The following is a 17,491-nucleotide window of genomic DNA, read 5'->3' as shown; positions in this document are numbered from 1 at the left end:
CGAGCTGCATTTGGAATACCTGGTTTAATTTTAGGGGCCTGGACAGTAGCCCTCAAGGGTCAATTTGGACCTCCTCAGCTTTACTGCTACTAAATTGCTTTAATAAAATTTCCTGCAATGAAAGTCTAAATTGTGGACATTCCCTTTTTAACTCTTTGTAAAATGGTAAACGTAAATACTGAGTATTAACTCATTTTAGTGTAAATCACTCTTACGGGTTACTCCAGCCCTTTATCGTAACCGACCATTGCCAAAAAGATACTAAAAAGATACAAAACCAATTTGTAAGTTTGCCGTTTGGGCAATGGTTGATCCTCTGGAATCTCTGCTGGAATATCCAGCGGTGAACTTCTGAGATCTTCTGAACTGCTCATCTCACAGAAGACAAAGAGAAGAACAAAGGATGTTCCTGGGCGCTCTCCTTTATACTCTGCCAAGTGCCCATTTCCCATCTCTCTTCGTATCTAAACATTCAGTCATCTTGTTTACATAAGATCATCCGAAGTATAGCCACACCCTTATCACCCTCCCATCTGACATTTCCACATAAATTCAGAGATCAGTGACTCCTGTGTGTCGCTCTCACTCACTTCCCCCCTTCCACAAACATAATCCTATTTTTCAAGGCTGTTTTCTACACATTCTCTCAGTTAGGCCTGTCTTGGAATCATTATTTTATTTTCTTATGCTTTATATTGGTTAAACTTAAACACACCTGTATTTAGTATACTTGATTATATTCTGATCTGTTCTGCTTATCCTTCTGGGATAAGCAGAACAGATGCGGGGCTAACACAGAGAAACAGACACCCATTCACAATTTATCACAATTAATCACCAGGTAAACTAACCCCACTAACTGCATGTATTTGGACTGTGAGAGGAAGCCGGGGTACCTGGAGAGAATCCACACAGGGAGAACATCAGTGCTAACCACTACGCCACTGTGCTGCTATTCTGATCATTATTAAACATAACTAACCATGAGCAAAATCACATATGAATTATGGTTCTCTCTTCGATAATTGCAACACTTAACAACAATTCTCTTATTCAAAATCATATGTGATGATAGGTTGGAGACTCATTTCTTATCTCTTCACATTCCATTTAACATATTGATCAAACTTTTATTTTATCTTTAATTAAGAATAAAGATGATTAGCAAAAGCACACAAAGCACACTTTTTACTCTCTCTCAGATGTAATGAGAGGTAAACCAGGGAGACTTCTCTTCTCTCTGTCTTCTCTTATCTCTATCTTCACCACCTTTCTCGACAATACACCAAGGGTATTGTGGGTATTTGTACAGTAAATGTAATTCTTGTAATTCTGTTGCCTGGAAAGCATTTACATACATTTATGTGATGCGGCACAGAAGTTGCACAGAAATCTCTGAAAATCAGATAATTAAAAGAAACCACAGCTTCGAGCTTCAGGCTTGACATAATTTAATCATTCCTGACAGATGACAGTGTAAAAGAACATCTTGACTCAGTTTGGCATTTCACGCAACCTCCGTGAAATATGTCAGTAAGCGATACTATAATTGAAAAGTGAAGTATTGCAGTTATCTTACTCACTGTTAGTACTGTGTGCTGTGGGTTGGAAAATAGAAGCAAGAGCTGAGGTGGGAGGGGAGAGAGGTTCACCCTGCAAAGGTTTCCAGTGTGTTGTAGGGCTAACACAGAAACAGAAAACCATTCCCTTTTAAAAACCCATTTATAATCACCTATTAATATCACATTAATTGTGTCAATCAACATCATTTCATTAAGATCACAAGCATATCTTTGAATTGTGGGAGAAAATACAAACTGCACAGAATCCCCAGCCAACCAGGAAGTTTGAATCCCGAACCTTCATTCAGTAAGAAAAACATTCTAACCACTGCACCACTCTGATCTCAGCCCAAACACTACAGAGGCAACTATGCTAAAACAGCTTGTCAAACACTGCCCCCTAATGCCCCCTTTGAGACACTTGGATAGTCATACATGTCATAGTTGTTCAAGGAAAAACACCAAACTGCTGACTTGTCACACACCAGGGGCCTGTTCTTCGTACCTCGCTAAGTAAGTTAGCCGGATTTGAATGTTGACGATTTCGCGTGATCTTGGATCGTTCGGTTCTCCGAAGCTCATCTGGGACTTGCTGTCATAGCAACAGATCCGTAAGCGTAAACCTGCTCGGGAGCAGGTTTACTTTATGTAAACAGGATTAGATCGCGGCCTCTCAGGTATGTCCGCTGCAGTTATATGAAAGCAACAGCGATATTTCGCCACTGTTTTACCATAAATAAATATTAGCAATGTAACTAAAGATAATGTATTTGATTCTTTTATTGATTGCATACAGATACATACAGGTCATTTCCGAAAAAAGGAAATGTACTATTAATCATTCTATACATGTAGTAGATCATGTCAGATGTAATTCATATTTTAGAGTAGTAATAGTAAATTACTACGTGCAATCAAGATGACAGACCACGACTAAAAAGCGAAGGTGGATTTGGGAAGTCTGTCGCAGCCATGTCCTGTCCGTTTGTACGCGAGCAAGGAAGGTGCAAGATTGATAAGGAGAGTTTACAGAATTTAGCGTATATTGCGGGATAGACGGGATCCTTTAGCTCGGCGCGACGGTGTGCTCATAGAGAGATATCGATTCTCCCGTGAGGGTATTATTTCTCTCTTTCTCTCTCTCTCTCTCTCTCTCTCTCTCTCTCTCTCTCTCTCTATATATATATATATATATATATATATATATATATATATATATATATATATATATATATATATATATATATATATATATATACTACTGTACTGTATATACTTACTCCCGACTTACTGTGCATGCTTCAGTCACCCCTTGCATGGGAACAGGTAAAAGTGATGGAGTGTTATTCAAACTACACACATAAAACCCACAATGTCAATAAATGTCACAGTACAAAAAGGGGTGTGACGAGGGGTGCAGGACCACCACGTGTCTTTATTTGCTCTGCCCTTTTCTTGGTTGCTGTTATAAACAAACAGATTATTCCAGGGTCTCTTGTCATAGACTAAAAGCAATATAAGTGATAAATATTACCATTCTGTAGAATATTCTTATATTTCACTTTTACTTTTTCCCATGTTCTAGTGGGTCCTGTTGTGGCTCTAATGTGAAAGAGGATATGATGTAATATAATATAATGTGGAATGAAATAATATCACATGATATAATGTAATATCATGGATCACTTACGAGTTTAATTTGTCAGCAACTTTCTGCCAGCCCTCTCTCCTTGCTTTTGCAGCCTTTGCAGTGTTCCCCTGCGTTTTAATTAAACTCTGAAACTCCTGATATCCCTCAATCAAGAGTTCTTGGTCTGCTGCCGTGAGATACTGCGCGCGCTCCTTGACACATCTTCGCCGACCAATCACAGGGTTGCCGATCAATGTTTCTACTATCGATGCGTAGCCCCTTTTAAGCCACCCAGTGATCTCAGATTACTTCAGCCAGCTATACTAATCGTCAACAACAGGTGCGTTCGGAGAACCGGATTAGCGAGCTCAAAGTTAGCGCGATGATTTGATCTTGGATGTGTCATTTGATCTTGGATGTAGTAAGCGAGGTACGAAGAACGGGCCCCAGAGGACCACCAGAAGCACCCTGTGAGGAGGAAATATAATTTAATTTATGCCATTTTTATGATGGTTAGATCACATTTTAAATGAAAACATTAAAATGTTACCTGACACATTCCTTTCTTTGCTTCAAGCAGTTCTTATCCTGTCTCTTCCATGTATCGTTGATTAATATGGGATAACTTAAACTTCAGCTTAGTAAGGTTCTGTACCTCATATATTACCATGAGCATTATCTCAGAATGCTGTGATGATCATACTTTGTCCATCAAGTGTGAAAGAAAAATGAAAGAAAGAAAAACTTTATTGAACAGTAGATGGTGCTATTGTAATATTTTGTATAACATATAATAATATAATACTGTGGTGTTCTAACTGGGAAAAGGAAAATGAGGAAAAGCAAATCTTACAAAAAATTTTATATATTATCATTTTTTATTATGATATTTTTTTTCATATAAAGACAAATCTATAGTTGTTTTAATAATGAAAAGAAAAAAATAATGCAACTCAAAAACAGAAACTAAAAAAACATTTAAAGGATAATTTAGTGTGTCCATTGTTCATCATATAAATGATATATAAGGAAAATATAAGGGAAAAAACATATTTGGTTATTTGAGCTCAATAATGTAATCCACCATTCTTCTCTTTGATACATCCTCCAGCTTAGAGCTGTTTAAGTGATGAACACAGTTCATCAATTATATTTTTCTCTGGGAATGTTTCTGGAAGATTTCTTCTTGGTTTTCAATTATCTTATCAAGCTTCATTACAACCTTCATTTGAAAGTCCAAGAAAAAAAAAACAGATGAGTAAGTATTTGTGACATGTGAAGAAAAGACAGACCTGAGTTAATTACAAATCTACATTAAACTCCAAACTATGTCTTGTGTTGCATCAATTACTGAGGGGCATAATGGGGAAACTGACAAGAAAAGTCCATGGTGTATGTGGGTATTAATTTCTGTCATTTTAATTGCAATAACTGATAACTGTGTACTGTAATTCATATTTTTTGAGTGTATAATGTGACGCCTGAAACGAGTTTTCTGAGACAAGTGAACAAAAAAACACTAGAAAAAATTTTAACCAAACTTTACTCACATTTTAAAATAAATCTTCTGTTATTTTTAAAAGAATATTGGAACTCATATGTCGACAGGTATCCTGGTAATTAAGTAGCTGAGGTATTATATTTAAAGAAAACATAAGGAAGAAAATAACCAGTGGCATCATAATATTTGACATTCATTCGCTACTTAACTCCACTTACTTGGTCAGCATAAACTTCATAAATCAATGGCTTACAAGAGTCATTAAAGATATTCAGTGAAAGGTACCATCTAGTATAGTCAAGCTTTAAAAATCTGGATGTACTAGCTCCTGTTTCCAGCAGATGTCACTGTTGAGACATGGCAATATCAAATTCAATAATCTATTATTTCCAACAAGAGAAGGCATTTAGTTTATAAAATAAAGACCTTTAGACGCTGGATGTATAAAATCAGTGCCAATAATTAATAGATTTGCCTATTTTTCCTCTCGTTCACACTGACCACACAATTTCACTGGACAAATTATTATTATTATTTTAGAACTGAATAAAAAGATCTGTCAAATTAGACCACTTCACTTGGCAAAAAGTCCACTTGTAGCTCAAAACACGCAACTGTACTCTGTGAGTAACTGTGAGTATTAGGGCCACATTAAGAAAAAAATACTGATCATATTGAGAGTAACGTCGAAATATAGAGATTACAGTTGTTGTTTCAAGACAAACTGCCACGGTTGCTACAGCCTCAGCGTTAGTGAGGGTTAGGGTTAAAACCATCTTTGGTTACCACAGCAAACCAAAAGATGTCCACTGATGTCCATGCAAGAGAGAGATGATGGGACATGATGGAAGTGAGTACGCAGTTAACTACAAAAAAACTAATTGTAAGATGAATGTTTGATGAAATTATTTGCCAACAGTCTTTATTGATACTGGCTAGAGGCAATATCCAGCAGGCACACACACACAAACACACATTTAAAAATAAATTCCCCTCTCAACCCTCTGGGCAGTCTTTATCCTTCGAGCTCAGGTCCTCTACCAGAGGCCTGGGAGCTTGAGAGTAGCTTGCTCAGTAGCTTAGCTGTTCCTAGGGCTGTGCTTTTCTGGACAGAGATCTTCGATGTTGTTCCTGGGATCTGCTGGAGCCACTCGCCTAGCTTGAGGATTACTGCATCGAATACTCCGATTACCACTGGGACCACTGTTACCTTAACCCTCTACATCTTCTCGAGTTCTTCTCTCAGCCCTTGGTACTTCTCCAGGTTCTTGTGTTCCTTCTTCATGATGTTGCTATCACTCGGTATAGCTACATCTATCACTACGGTCGCCTTCCTCTGCTAGTCATGTTGGTTAGCCATCACCAGTTTGTCTGTCTTTAACTTGAAGTCCCACAGGATCTTAGCTCCACTCTCCACCACGCTAAGGGTGGTGTCCCATTTGACCTCAGGACTTCCAGGTCATACTTGGCACAGATGTTCCTGTATACTATGCCGGCAACTTAATTATGGCATTCAGTGTATGCTCTGTCTTCTAGCACCTTGCACCCTTCTGTTATGTGCTAGATTGTCTCAGGGGCATCCTTGCACAGCCTAAGGGACCATCATGGAAGGACACACCCATGTACGTTATGTACCACCGGCAGGTATAGGAAGTGGCTGATATCCAGAAATCGTATACAGATATATAATCCTAGAGACAGAGAGAGAGAAAATTATATTTTATTGGAAGGCATTCAGATCTTGTGTTACATTTAGTGATTCTGTTCATGAGCCACTCAAACTTCAGTTTAACATGACCACTGGCAAATTTATCAACATGCTCCCTCCTTTGGGTGAGAAAGCAGGAGCATGATCTCCTTCTGCTTTGAAGGAAGTCATGCTCAGGATCGGCTCGCTCCATCAGTCTTCACCTTCTTGGTAAGTTCATTAAAGAGTTCATAGCATTCTAGTGTATTTCTGAAGTTCCACCTTTTTCATTGGTTTCCATTCTTCACAGGCTCTTTTGGTATATTACCACAATGTGATAATTTTTTGGCACTAATTGCTCTCTATACACAGCCAAACTCCTATGCTTACTTTATTTTATTCTACTTCAATTGTGTCTATTTGCAGAAGAATTTGCTTACAGAGAGGGCTTTTCTACCACCATAAATATGAAGTCCTCAGTGTGGATGATGTGTCGTTGAATGCTGACAGACTGATAAGCAGAGATGGGAATAATCCGATTACTTTTTCAAGTAACAAGTAAAGGGATTACTTTTTCTGTACGCACGCTGCATTACTGCATTACTAAACCGAGATTTTGCTTGTGAGAGTATCTCATGACAATGATGTATGAGCGCGCGACCATGGCAGCAACAGACATGTATAGATCAACAATGGATAATATGGAGTGCAGAAGAGCTAAATCTTGGAAGTACTTACATTACTTTGAGTTTGATTCCGTAAAAAGTCACAAAAACATTAGTATCCGCTGTACACTCTGCGTGGGAAGAAAACTTCTTTGTACAGCGAAAAATTAAATTTCAAATCTGAGCAAGCACCTACCACGCTGCCATGGGAATGTGAAATTCATAGAGAAATCCCCGGATCCTCCCACTGACGTGCATTGCTGTGTTTTACTTGCATCTATTTGAAAGGGTGTGTAAACACAAAAAAATTGTTTTATTTTATATGCTGGAATATGCAGAAAATAGGTTTAAATGTTAAAGAAATTTCTGTCAGTCAGAGACTGTTGGATATAATTTAATTTTTGCTTGATGCAATGTACATAAAGATAAAAGATTAAAAGTAATAAAGCAATTTTTAAAAAGAGACTTTTTCATTTGATTCAGTTTTATGTGATGGATTATGCATAAAAAATAGAATTGGGCTGAAAGGTCTATTGCTTTATTATGTATTCAGGTTGTGTATCATGTTTTTAATAAGTAACCAAGTAATAAAGTAACTAATTACTTTTGAAAACAAGTAATCAGTATAGCCATGGGATTACTTTCTTGAAGAAGTAATCAGTAATTAGTAACTAATTACTATTTTCAAGTTACTTGACCAGCAATGCTGATTAGTGGGCTGGAACAGCTCTTTGTATGTTAGAAAATTGCTCTTCTCTGTGGTTGGCTGATGGACGAACAACAGCACAAGCAAGTACTGATACTTTTGATGCTGCCTGCAGTATCAACAGCAGACAGTCTCTGCAGGTAGACAGGTATTTGTAGCTGCATAAAGACTGCCAATGTCCTATCACCATAACCATAATTTCCCAGTTACTGTGCATTCCTCTAGTTGCATCTTGTGGTTTTAGTCTCATACAGTGCATTTCCTTTGCTACAACTTTTGGGACTAATTGCCCTCCTTACATGAGCAGGTTGTCGGTTGAACCTTTATTTATACAGGTAGTTTCCTACTGGGGAAGGTTCTTGTTGGCTTTATTTTGTGGCACTAACTAACCCCCATACATGCAGCAGGCTCTTACAGCATTCCTCGGGCTTCGTCTTGTGGCACTAACTGTTCTTCGTACTTTGGGCAGGTTCTTGTTTGTACCTTTTGGCAATAACAACTCTCCATAAATGGAAAAAGTTCTTATGCTGCGCTTTTCTACTCTGCTTGAGCACTCAAAGCATTTTATTCAGCGTGCATTATTCACCCATTCACACAAACACTTTTTTCCATCTACTTTTGACAGATTGATATTGACTCCGCCTTGGGGTACTAACCACCCACCATACTTCGAGCAGATTCTTGTTGGCTGTGTCTTGTGGCACTAACCGCCCTCCATACTTTGACAGACTTCTACGGCACATTCCTCCGACTGCACCTTTTATCCTCGGAGTTTCGGCCCTAGCGGAGGAGTCCAGCACGGCAGCTCTTTCAGTTTCCTGTTGAGTTTCCCTGTTTCAGGGACAGGAACTCCCAGCTCTGCTTCTCTCCCCCGCCCATGATAATAACACGGAACGAGGGCAGGACGCGATTCTTGGATTAAAGCCGTCCAAAGTCGGGACTTCCAGGGTCGCGAGAAGGATAACTTCCCAGCTTTATGGCGCTGTAGTCGGGTTATAAAGGCACAAGTTTTCCCTGCAAACCAAAACTCCGGGTGAGTAGAAACGATTGATCGCGGAGTTGGTTTCCAGCTAACTCGCCCACGGCTGGAAAAAGAAAAAGTTGTGCCGCTTCGGTTCGGCTGTTTCCTCCCTGTTGGGGCTCCATGCGGTAAAAACAGCCTCGGATCTAAAGATAATCAGCTCTGAGGAGGTGAACAGCTTGTCGCAGAGCCGTTTTCCTGCTCGAGGCCCGAGCTGTGACTAATCTCAGGCCACGGCACGAAGAGCCATTTTTACCGCAGAGTCCTGTTGGAGGCAGGACAGCCTCACACCAAAGAACCACTTTAATCACACACTGTCTCCGCGTTTCATTACCGACGAGTTAATTTTACTTTATAAAAGTAACACCTGGACTTAAGAGAGAGGCACCGGGAGTGAGAGCCGGGGTCAGAGATTTTAAAAAGTCAAAGTTTTTCACTTTCAAACTAAAAACCGCCGAGTTTAAAACGTGAAGCTGAATATTTCGGGGGTTTTCTCGACTTTTTCTTCTTCTGTTTGTTCCTTTGGGAATTACAGTCAGGAGAGGTGTGTTCATGAACTATCTGTATTCCCCCGTGTCCTGATGCTGCATTCACGGTCCGTTAAATCTCAACTCAGTCATCCTTTGAACGCGTTTTAATTAGGTATTTTGGTTTATTCGGCATTTGGAGACTAAAGTTGAAAGTTCCAGAATAAAATCACCCCCAGCTGTGCTGAACACTGCTGTGTTCATGTGTTGAAAGAGAAATAATGTCTCGGTTACTCAAACTGATTCTGGAGTTTGAGCTACAAATTACACTCTGCAGAGACAGCGAGTGCACTTACTGTCCTAGTTTGACTTGAACCTTTAACTTTATTCAAACTTCTAATTTTGTTGAATTTTTATCAGATAGCAAAATAAACAAAATCCATTTTTTTAAACTTGATATTTATTTCTATGAGACAACATAAAATATAAATACTTGCTAAAAAAAAAATCATTCTAAGCTATAAACTGTATTGAACATTTTAATACTCTGCAGTGTCGGGCCCTCCTTCCTGTTTGGGCTTCTATTTCATTCAAAAGAAGCAACCAGTAAGCAAAAACAAAGCGCTCATTTGCACCATGCCTGAGATAAAGTAGATATAAAAACCGCATCATAGATGATGACACCAGATGAATCACTTCAGAACCCTAAATGTGATCTTTAACCTACACAATTCAACAGAAAAACAAACTGAAACCTTTTTTGGGGGGTGGAGGGGGTGGGGATAAAAATAGAAAAACTAAAATAATATGTTTGCATAAGTGTGTGCACCCACTTATAAATGGGGATATGGGTGGGGATAATTAACCAAATACATTCAGATTAATGCCAAATAGTTGTCAGAGGACATTGAATTAAATATGGCATGGGACACTGAAAAGATGGTCATCAATACGTGAAGAAAACATGGCACAACAGTGACTTCACCAACCACCAAAAACTGATGGAAATATGATTCCAGATGGTTTGTTTGGTTCAAAAGCAACACTGCACATGACCACAGAACAGCATACACATGGTGAAGCACGGGGGAGGCAGTGTCATGCTCGTCTGTGGAGGGACCCGAAGAAAACACGCTGAATTCCGTAATAAAATCAAAGGTGCCCAACACAGTTCCTGTTTAAGGATCCTCGTATTTATGCCTTTAGGTTATTATTATGAAGTTTTCCACTCTTTTATTTCCTCCTAAATGGTCCTTATGTGTTTTTTAGTTGAATTGTACAGGTTAAAGGTCACGTTAAAGGTGGAAAAGGTCCTGAAGTGATGTATCTTGTTGTCATTGTTTTACATCACAAAACCCTGGCATTCTAACAGGGCATCAGTTATTATATAGAAATGATATAACTATATTTGAATACTTTCTATAGAAAGTTCATATAATCCTACAGTAATTTTCAGATCTACAGTTAAGCCCATAATTATTCATACCCCTGGCAAATTTGGACTTAAAGTTACTTTTATTCAACTAGCAAGTTATTTTTTGACTGGAAATGACACAGGCGTCTCACAAAAGATAATAAGATGATGTACAGCACGCATCATTGTGGAAAAAAATATTTCTCAGCTTTTATTTACATTTGAGCAAAAAGTATCATGTCCAGAATTATTCATACCCTTTACAAACTGTCACAGTCTCTGGGAAAATCCAAAGTTCCATACCATTCCAAATAGTCAAAGCTGTTCTAAAGCATCCTAATTACCCTGATTAATTGGAAATAGCTGTTTTGATCAACTCAACAGGTGAAAAACAGCAGCTCTCTGCAGGTGGTCTGTGGACATTCATGGCTAAGACAAAGGAACTCAGTGAGGACCTGCAGCTGTGCATTGTGGCTGCTCACAAGTGAGGAATGGGCTACAAGGCCATATCCAAATGTTTTCAAGTTCCAGTGGCCACAGTGCAAAGTATTATTAAAAATACAAGATGTTCCGCACTGTGGAAAATCTCAGAGGACGTTGTCGGAAGCCAAAAGTGAAACCTGTGGTGGCCAGGAGAATAGTGAGAGAGGTGAAAAAGAATCCAGGATCACCACCAAGGCCATTCTGGTGAATCTGGGCTCTGCTGGTAGCAATGTCTCAAGGCAGACAGTCCAACGGACACTGCTGGGTTCCTCGGATGCAGACCAAGGAAAACGCCACTTCTCCAGGCACTTCTAAGGCATGCCAAAGCTCATTTGGCCTTTGCAAATGCTCATCTGGACAAAGAAGAAGATTTCTGGTCTTGGTGTTATGGTCAGATGAAACAAAAATTGAATTATTTGGTCACAATGATGTTGCCTTCATTTGGCATAAAAATGGAGAAGCCTTCAACCCAAAGAACACCATCCCCACTGTCAAACATGGTGGTGGGAACCTAATGCTTTGGGGTGTTTTTCAGCCAATGGACCATGGAACCTAATCACAGTAAACAGCACCATGAAAAAGAGCAATACATGAAGATTCTCAACAACAACATCAGGCAGTCTGCAGAAAAACTTGGCCTTGGGAACCAGTGGACATTTCAGCACGACAATGACCCAAAGCATACAGCAAACGTGGTGAAGAAATGGTTAGCAGACAACAACATTAACATTTTGCAGTGGCCTAGCCAGAGTCCTGACTTGAATCCAATTGAGAATCTGTGGAGGGAGCTAAAGATCAGGGTGATGGCAAGAAGACCCTCCAACCTGAAAGATTTGGAGCTCATTGCTAAAGATGAATGGGCAAAAATGCCTGTGGAGACATGCAAAAAGCTGGTCTGCAATTATAGGAAGCGTTTGATTGCTGTAATAGCCAATAAAGGCTTTTTTCTATTGATTATTGAGAAGGGTATGAATAATTCTGGACATGATACTTTTGCTAAAATATAAATAAAACCTGAGAAATATTTTTTTTCCACAATGATGCCTCTTGTACATCGTCTTATTATCTTTGGGGAGACACCTGTGTCATTTCTGCTCAAAAAAGAACTTGCTTGTTGAACAAAAGTAACTTTAAGTCAAAATTTGGCAGGGGTATGAATAATTATGGGCTTAACTGTATTTCAATTCAGTTTCACTTATATGGCGCCAAATCACAACAACAGTTGCCTCAAGGCGCTTATTATATTGTAAGGTAGACCCTACAATAACACATACAGAGAAAAAACCCAACAATCATATGACGCCATATGAGCAAGCACTTTGGCGACAGTGGGAAGGAAAAACTCCCTTTTAAAAGGAAGAAGCCTTCGGTAGAACCAGACTCGGGGAGGGACGGCCATCTGCCGCGACCGGTTGGGGTGAGAGAAGGAAGACAGGATAAAAGACATGCTGTGCAAGAGAGCCAGAGCGATCTCTGGATTTCCTTGAGTTGAAGAATGCAAATACATAAGCGTGAGGTGGAGTAAGCATGCCACAGCTTCATCTCCTCAATTTGTCTCGATTTTAAAATGTCTGGAAGCCAAAATTATAAGAGAAATTATTGTGGGATGAATTGTACAGGGGTGCTGTTTTATGATTCAAAGTGTAAATCTTCTTTTGAGTTAATGGTCTAAAAGGCTAGTGCTTTAGATTAACTTTATATAACAGAGCACCTTTCTAAAGCCATTGAAAAGGCTTTACTGGGAATATTAAAACATTGGGGGTGCTGTTAGGATCTGTAAGGAGAAAGAACTGCCTTGTTTGTCACAGCTTTGTCATTACTCTTTTTATGACGTGCTTTACTTATCAGTTTGTGCTGGAAGATGTGGCGGAAGGAAGGAAGGAAGGAAGGAGGGCAAGTGGGAGGGAGGGCTGGTAATGAGGCAAGATAGTGAGTTAGACTACATCTAATGTTGTTTTGGTAGAAGCTGCTATTTTATTTTATTTTTGTGGTCCTGTAAGCCTTTAAATAATACACCTCAGGTAACAGATTATATCAAACTGTTCACACTGTAATGCAGCAGGAAGCTGCTGAGAGGTTTCTGTATTTTATATGTGTTAACTTCTGCAGATGTGAATCTGTTGGACCTCTTAAGACCGAATCAGCTTTATGAAAAAAATCTCTCCATCTTTTGCTTGTAAAAGTAAACGAGTAAGTAGGGTTTGCAGTTTGAGGCTTGACCTTCATTCTGGTAAAATTGGAAATGGGGGCAGTGAAATATGTGAAAACCATAAATGGAAATACAATATATAAGGTAAAAACGTAGTTTGTGTAATTCTAATGAGCTTGGAAGTCATTTTTGGTTTAAGCGTCTTTATCCTTCAGCAGAGTCTTAAGTCTCTGAGCAGCTCTCTGTGAGGATCTTCAGGAATAGTTCTCCAGGCTTCTTGAAGGACATTCAAAGCTCTTCTTTGGATGTTTCTGCCTTTTGTTCTGTTATCTGTCAGGATGATCACACACTGCTTCAGTGATGTTGAGGTCCGAGCTCTGGGAAGGCCCATCCATGACTGATAGTGTTCCACTCTGTTTTTTCTATCCAGGTATGCTTTCACTGCAAAGGTAGTGTGTTTGGGATTATTGATGAAGCTGTTGCCAATTAGATACTTTCCAGATGCTCCATCGTGAATCATAATGTGATGGGACTTTCCCGTAATGCCGCTGACTGAAATGCTGCACACTATGACACGGCCTCCACTGTGTTTTACAGATTGTTGTAGTCGATTACCTTTGTACCCAAAATGACGATAATTGTACCATTTGGTTAGGGGGTTATGGTTAGAAATGCCTTCTAATTTATTTATCTTTTAGTGTTTTTCCCATGTGTAGAGAAAATGGTACCAAGTATTTTCCGTAGTCATATCGACATATCATAACGACACTACTCAAGAATCAAGATTAACTTGAGATTTTTGCAAAGTTCTGTAAGTCAAACAAAAAGCAGGTTATCAGGAAATCAGAAGATAAAATGCAGATGACAAACATGATCCAGCCTGCACAGACACGAGGATCGGTGTGTTTGGGTCGGGATGATGATGTAGGTGTCGTGCAGTGAGGAAATGTCACCCATATGGAAGTGTTACATTCTTTAATTATTGCTATATGTGGTTAAAATACATCATATGCAGTAAGTATACACGTGTTTCATATAAACATAGTCTGTAACTTTCTTATTGGCTTTAGCCCCAATAATTAAACACTTCAGTTACGTTAAAAAATGGGAATTTTTAGTTTACTGTGTAGCCCAATGAGTATAAAATCCAGAAAGCTGCACAACATAGACCAGTTAGAAACACAAGTCTAAGGCTACATTCACACTACAGGCGAAAGCGCATCAAATCCGACTTCTTTGACCCTATGCGACCCATATCCGATCATGGTATGACAGTGTGAACAGCACAAATCCGATATTTTCAAATCCGACCTGGGTCACTTTCGTATGTGGTACTGAATCCAATACATATCTGATGTTTTAGAAAGCGACTGCTGGTTGAACGGTCATGTCGCATTAAATCCGTCTTTTACTGACACAAGATAGACGCCAATTATCAGCGCCGGAGAAGCACCCGAGAAGACATCGCGAACGCTTCCTGGCCATCCAGTGTAGATGTCAGTGAAAATGTTGGGAAGACAACGTTGGAGAAACGTGAACATTTTATTTGTACTGTATAATCTGCAGATTCTGACAGAAATCTGCAACTATCCTTTGAAGCACCGCTCCTCTCTAAAACAGCAATAAGGATCATTATTAGGCCAAAGTCAAAGTCAGTTTTATTTGTCAATTTCTTCAGATGTACTTGCCATACAAAGGAATTGAAATTACGTTTCACACTGTCCCATGCGTAGACATAGACAACAATAAAGTGCAGATGCACAACATTTAGGTAACATACAGGATATAACAAGACAGGACCTAACATATAATAGTGTTCCAACAGTGTGCCCTGGAAAGTAGTGTACTAGTCTACTTGAGGTAGTCCCAGGTTGTGGTTGGTAAGTGTTTTTGTTTTAATGCAGCATAAGACTGTAGCAGCAGTAATAGTAATATAAATAATATAAATAGTGCTAAAAAATACTAAAATATATAGCAGCAGGTGTGTGCAATTGTAATGCAGAGGTAGTTGTTTTCAGTCAGGAATGTTTTCCAGTTCTTGGTTCAGAGAGTGTTTCCTTGTTGTGGAGTGTGTGGGGGGGTGGTGGTGTGTGTGTGTGGGGGGTGGGGGTGGTGTGTGTGTGTGTGGGGGGTAGAGTGTGTGTATATGTAAATAACAAAATAACTTTATTACTTAAAGCAAAATTGGGAAACGTCCGAAACAAGTCTTTGTATTAAGGGCCATCAGTCAAACAATAATGTTTGGTCTGGGTCTAAACAGAGCACGTTGTGTGTGACGTCTTCTTTTGCGCATGCGGGCCGCTTTGAGGTTTCACACTAGAGCGCGTTTGCTGTCACATTATATTTGTAGTGTGAACAAGCAGACAAAAAAAATCGGATTTGATCAAAAAATCGGAATTGAGCATTAAGACCTGCAGTGTGAACGTAGCCTAACTTGAGTTTCACCATCTTTAATTAGAAATAATTACATTGTTACATGCTTACGTTTACACAAAATATCAGAAATCTACACGGTTGGTTGCTACTGACAACAAGAAACAAAGCTGTTTCCCATTTTTAAGGCAGGGGGGGCAGTATGCAATATATTTAGTTTTATAATTTATATTAATTGTTAATTGTAGCTAGGTTCAAAGGGTTAATGTTAGGTTATTGCAATAAACAACATTCTCATGTGCAAAATGAGGTTGGCACTAGGGGTGGCAAGTGATTATCTGCTGGCCCCACAGTAGATCCGCCCCTGCTGCTTGGATGGATGGATGGATCGGTTAACTCGACCGCCAGATTGATTCTGCACTGATAACCAGTAGCTTTGTGTTGTAACCTGCAAATAAGAAAGTGCAAAACTGTTTTCACACCTCTGTCATGAAAAACATCTCTGACTTCCTTCAGGCTGGTACCGTTTCATGCACCTAGCGAATGGCGTTAGTCGACGCAGCTGTGTTGTGTTGCCTGGTTGCCATGTTTGGAAACACATGTGAGCCTGATGTTGTGCAGGGTTTAGATTTACATCTGTTTGTTTTTTTCACTTGAGAGGAATATGAAGCGCATGTGGCTTCCTCCCTGCGTGCTGATGTGAAAATCCTCTAAGATGTGTGATCCGCTGCTCTTTGTTTAAAGTGTCATGTTTTTATCTTTTTATGTGACGTGCAACACTCCAGCAGTGCCAAACATACAGTCAGAGAAACTGATGCTTCCTTTTTTTAAAAAGAAGGCTGCACAGCTGCTGTTTGCAGAAAATAACCTTAAAAGGTCATTTTACAGAAAAAACTAGCTGATTTTTTTTTTTTCATGTTTCAGATGATTATCATACTGCACACAGTTAGAAATGTTAAATATCCAGCTGCTTACCGTTATTTATTTATAGCTTCTTTTTTTTTAAAATCACCCATCCACCATTCTTCTAATTCTAGCTCTAAATTTTTATTTTGGCATCTCCTAGAGTGGCTTTGGTTGTGTCACAGCTCAAAATAATCCTCCTTTATCTGGTAATTTAGCATTAATCTCAGTCTCTGTGTAAAATGACCCCCCCCCCTCAAGATAACTTTATTCTGATTGGCTGCCTCTCTCAAGCAGAAGGTTTAAAGAGCTGGTGAGTGGGACGGAGATGATTGTATTAGGGATATCCCCTCTTTGTGACCTCAGAGGTTAGAGAGTGGGAAAAAAACTGCGGTGAAGCAGTAGGAAGTCCGGTGAATTTTTATATTTCATGCACAGCCCACCTACAGTTGCTCTTGACCCTTCAAACATACAGGCAGTTTTCTTTGGGATCAGCACTTTGCCAGATTGTAATTCTTGTTTCTTTCTTGATGTTTTTCTCGTTTATGATAGTTGCTCGGCCGGTGTTTAGCTTGTGTTTGCATCTGTCTGGTACACCTCGGCCACAAGCTTGATGGTGGTTTTAATCTTCTTATTGCGCTGTTACGCCTGCAAACACATGGTGTGCAGCTTCAGGAGTGTGTGCAACAGCTCACAAATTAACAGGCTAAAATAACGCTTGTATGAGGACATAACTCTAGACATGTTAACAGGAACTGTGCACTGAAGTCAAGGTTCCTTTTTTTTTTTTTTTCTTACATACAGGACATGGTTTCCCTCCTGAGTTAAAGCTGATCAGCAGACTCAGCAGCAGTCGTTCTTTATGCTTACATTTTTTTTCCCTCTGCAGCAGTTTTTGTGAAAAAAAAAAAAAAAAAAAAAGGGTCTTTG

General features: G+C 39.3%; 1 protein-coding gene across 2 annotated transcripts in view; it reads left to right on the top strand.

The window, feature by feature from the left end:
* The first annotated feature begins 8,558 nt into the window (after nucleotides 1–8,558).
* cyfip1 (cytoplasmic FMR1 interacting protein 1) overlaps nucleotides 8,559–17,491 on the top strand; it is a 47,666-nt gene continuing 38,733 nt past the window's right edge. Inside the window, exon 1 of one of the 2 annotated variants that reach the window (XM_031730553.2) lies at nucleotides 8,559–8,784. The gene's annotated coding sequence lies outside the window, so the exon portion shown is untranslated. The remainder of the gene's footprint in view (nucleotides 8,785–17,491) is intronic. The other variant, XM_031730552.2, reaches the window with a different exon arrangement.

This window comes from Oreochromis aureus, linkage group 23, assembly GCF_013358895.1.
Source record: "Oreochromis aureus strain Israel breed Guangdong linkage group 23, ZZ_aureus, whole genome shotgun sequence".
Classification (NCBI taxonomy): domain Eukaryota; kingdom Metazoa; phylum Chordata; class Actinopteri; order Cichliformes; family Cichlidae; genus Oreochromis; species Oreochromis aureus.
This window is presented reverse-complemented; position numbering and strand designations above follow the sequence as displayed.